This window comes from Genypterus blacodes, unplaced genomic scaffold (assembly GCF_046128005.1).
Source record: "Genypterus blacodes isolate CSIRO-AG114 ecotype Tasmania unplaced genomic scaffold, CSIRO-AGI_Gbla_v1 ptg000449l_1, whole genome shotgun sequence".
NCBI classification, from domain to species: Eukaryota; Metazoa; Chordata; class Actinopteri; order Ophidiiformes; family Ophidiidae; genus Genypterus; species Genypterus blacodes.
Genome location: NW_027467218.1, coordinates 90,001 through 94,521, shown reverse-complemented (window position 1 = coordinate 94,521; position 4,521 = coordinate 90,001).

Below are 4,521 nucleotides of genomic sequence, written 5' to 3'. Positions count from 1 at the left end.
GCACTAAATACCATATAAGATATTTCCCTCAGTGTGACGCTCAGCTGTGGTGTCACAGCTCTACTATTCCACTGGAGGGATTTGTGCTTTTTGTTATTGATGATCACTTCCTGTTTCAGCTCCAGCAGAGCTCACAAGGAGACTCAGTTAGTCCAGGATCCACAGCAAACACTCATCTCTTCATCCCCTCATATCTCTCTCTCTCTCTCACTCACTCACTATCTCTCTTTATCTTCCTCCCTCTCTTTCTCGCTCTCTCCGCCCCCCCCCCCCGCCCCCTGTCTCTCTTTCACTCCCTCTTCCTCACTCACTCACTCACTCTCTCTCCTCTCTCTCTCTCTCTCTCTCTCTCTCTCTCTCTCTTCTCTCTCTCTCTCACTCACTCACTCACTCACTCACTCACTCACACTCACTCTCTCTCTCTCTTTTTTTCTCACTCTCTCTCTCTCACTCACACTCACTCACTCTCTCTTCCTCGCTCTCTCACTCACACACTCTCTCACTCTCTCTCTCCCTCTCACACTCACTCACTCTCTCTTCCTCTCTCTCTCCCTCTCTCACTCACTCACTCACTCCCTCTCTCTCTCACTCTCTCTCTCACTCACCCTCTCTCTCTCTCTCTCTCACTCTCTCACTATCTCTCACACCCACTCACTCTCTCTTCCTCTCTCTCTATCTCTCACACTCTCTCACTCTCACACTCTCTCTCACTCACACACTCTCTCTCCCTCTCACACTCACTCTCGCTTTCTCTCTCTCTTTTCTTCACTCTCCCTCTCTTTCACACTCTCACTCTCTCTCTCTCTCCCTCTCTCTCCATCTCTCTCACTCACTCACTCACTCTCTCTCTCTCTCTCTCTTTCTCTCTCTCTCTCTCTCCTCCTCCTCCTCCTCCCCTCTCCTCCCTCTGCTGGCTCTGAGACTTTTTCTTCTCCTCCTCCAAATCATTTTTCCTGTTAAATTGAATGTCTCAAAATGGCGGCGCCTCAGGATCATTAGTGTCGCGGCGAGATTGAAGAGATGACAGTTTGGAGGAATGTAGATTTCTCTTTCCAGGCAGTAACGTGTTTAGTCTTTGTCACCCTAAATGAGTTTGGGGGACGTGTGTGTGTGTGTGTGTGTGTGTGTGTGTGTGTGTGTGTGTGTGATGGAGGGGCGGAGCAGCAGAAACAGAGGAAGGAGTGAAATGGAAGCAGGCGTGCGGCGGCGTCAGGATTGATCTGACTGCTCACCTCATTGATTTCTGTAATCGTCACACATTTGTTTGCTTGTTCCATGAATCAACACACGGCGTTTCCTGAGTAACGTCGCCGTCACACAGAGTAGAAATGCAAACGGGTTTGTTTATGAATGTGTGATTACTCCCTTGGTTCAGTCGGCCTTAAACGTGACACACTGTGCCTTTAGTGGAATATAGTGGAGAGTGTAGCAGACACACACACACACACACACACACACTTACACACATACACTCACAGCAGGTTTAAAGCCTCTTGTGTCCTGAAAGGTGCAAATAAATGACGTTATTATGATAAAGTGTGTGTAGAAACTTGATTTTTTCTGTTTTTTACACACAACATGTAAGAAAAATAGGAAGACATCCCATAATAAGCTTAATAATGTGTCACAGAGCAGATTTAGAAAATAATGTTCTACACAATCCACTCAAACATCAGCAACCCCATTTTTTTGAAGAAGGTTTATTCAAATTGTAGAAACTCTCTCCTTCTCTTCTGATTGATCTGTAATCTTCCCTCTCCGCTGCCTCAAAGTGTTTCTCTCTCTGTGTTTTCATTCAGTCTAAGTTGTATTTAATTGTCTTTTCTACCTTTGGTCCTTTGCTGCTGTGTGTGTCTGCGTGTTGTCGACATGTTTGACACAAAGTGTCACGCACAAATGTGTTTACCTGTCAGAGGAAAGATGAATTTAATTGAAAGGTAAATGGCGTCAGGCTCAGACGGTTCATTTGAAGGCTCAGCAGGAAAGAAAGAGGAGTCTGACTGCAGCTTTGTCTGAGCTTCAATGTAGCACAGATTCATGTCAATCCTCTCTTCAGTGCCATCAAACATTAAAAACATCAAGGTGAACTCTTCATCAACACTCAGAGGAAAGGAGCCGCTGTCATCAGCCAGCAGGGAAAAACACATTTCTGCTCCTCTTCCTCTTCATCCAAACCACAACACAACAAAACCTGTGTGCTGCTATCTGAGGCTTAGCTAATCAGCTAATTAGCCTCAGAGTGCAGGAGCAAACATAACACCAAGACACAAGCAAGGCATGCTGGGAGGAGAGGCTGAGGATGAGCAGGGATGGCTGAGACTGAGGAGGGATGGCTGAGTCTGAGGAGGGACGGGCTGAGTCCGAGGAGGGACGGCTAAGGCTTAGGAGGGACAACTGAAGCTGAGGAGAGACAGCTGAGGCTCAGAAAAGCGGCTGAGGCTGAGGAAGGACAGGTTCTCCTCACAGGGCACGAGTCAGATGTGATGTATTATCTCAAATACACAAAGGGTGTGTGTGTGTGTGTGTGTGTGTGTGTGTGTGTGTGTGTGTGTGTGTGTGTGTGTGTGTGTGTGTGTGTGCAGTCACATTTCATCCAGACAGTCACTTCAGTAAATGAAACACGTGTTCAGTGGGCCGGACCTCAGCAGGAGCCGGGCTGGACCTGAGCGCCGCCATCCGTCTGTCCTGTCCGCCCCCCCAAGTCCAAACAATGTGGAGCTGCTGCCATTAATACTTCAGACACGCTGGGAAATAGCAGCACTTTCACTTCCTGACTTTCAGTCTGCTGCTGGAATACAGATGTGGAGACGCTCTGCTCTCCTGAAGCCACGGCTAAGAGAAACCTTACAGATGTGACTGCATCATCCCAGATGTGTCTGTTCACTTCTCCCCACATTGATTCAGTAAAGATAATGTCCATGTTATGTTTTTGAGCACTATTTCTAAACCTTTGCAATGTGTTGATTCATTGACTCCCCTCTGTGCACACTGGGTGTAAACAGACTGGTTCTGTTAGACAGTTAACAGATCAGTTAGAGTTCAGTTCTCCATGCTTATCAGCTCAAGGTTTGATACTTTGACAACATTCAACACAGACTCGTACTTTATTTGCCCATAATCATGAGGGAAGATATCAGATATCTATCTTCTGTATCTACACACGTGTGTAAGTGTCATGTAGTCCAGGTTCATGTGAGATCTTTAGGTTTAATTCTCTTACTGAAGTCGTTTCTTCAATGCAGGAGTTCTACTCAGAGCCTCATATTTTCTCTTGTGCTCTTGGTCCTTTTACTTTCTCCTCCTCTGCTCTCAGTGGAGATCTTCTTCTCTTCTGCTGGATCAGATTTGCAGCTGCATACTGCCACCCAGTGTCCATTGGCCGGTGGTGCAGCCTGATCTGTTAGATAGTTTGTGATGAAGAGCAGATTCACCTTTGTGCTGACTCCTCACAGACACTTTGAGTCTGCAACTGCCTGATTGTTGTTAAATTGAATTTTAATTGTCTGGAGTCTGAAGTCATTTCAGTCTGAAACCTGAAGATCTGTCAAAACAAACACAGCAGGAGACAAACAACAGACAACAGCAAAGTGAGGAAGGAATTTTTTTTCCTCAACATTTCAGTATTTGATTCATTATTTCTAGAAACAGGTATTGTGATTTTAAATAAACAAGATTGTGACAAACCTCTGCCTGTAGAATCTGTGGACCAGGATCAGACTCTCCTCACTGTTTAGCTCTCATTGGCTCATGAATGAATCAGCTGACGGTTCGGCCTTGGCGGAGGTATGAACTCCCTTAGGGCCCTTTGATTTGTTGTTGCAGCTCTATCTCCTCTGCAGCTCTGTCTCCTCTGCAGCTCTATCTCCTCCGCAGCTCTATCTCCTCTCCAGATCCAGTCAATAAAACACCGTCACCATTCCGGCTGCGTGTTTCCCACAAATCCCCCATAATGACTGAAACGCTCCTGCAGATTATACAGAGCTCCAAATTGGATTAGCAGAGATGCTTCTGTAGGCAATTAGTGGAAGGAAATAGACGAGCTGAAGGCAGCAGAAAGCTATTAATTAAAGATGAGGAGGAGGAGGAGAAGGAGGAGGAGGAGGAGGAGGAGGGGGGCACTGGGTTCATACAGTAATGGTGAAGAGGAGCTGCTGAGGGAGGAGAGGAGTCAAAGGAGGAAACCCATCAGAGGGAAAGCCCTGAAGAGGAGGAGGGAGTGAGGGAGCGAGGGAGCGAGGGAGCAAGGGAGCGAGGTGCGTCCTGTGCTGCCTCCATCAGCTGGACACCAGTTTGAGTCTCTTTCTGCCTCAGTGAGTGTGTGAAGTGGACGGTCTCACACTTTTAATTTGAGAGCTCTGCGGCATGAAAGGCGTCGTCATGGGGATGAGCTTGCGACCACATGCTGAGAGAAAAGGCCTCATCAGTCCACATGTGCCACGTGTCTGCGCTCCCCCGGGTGCAGTGAGAGCTCACAGGCTGAGGCTCTGACGATGATCAACCAGGGCCCAGCGCCGGGCGTTT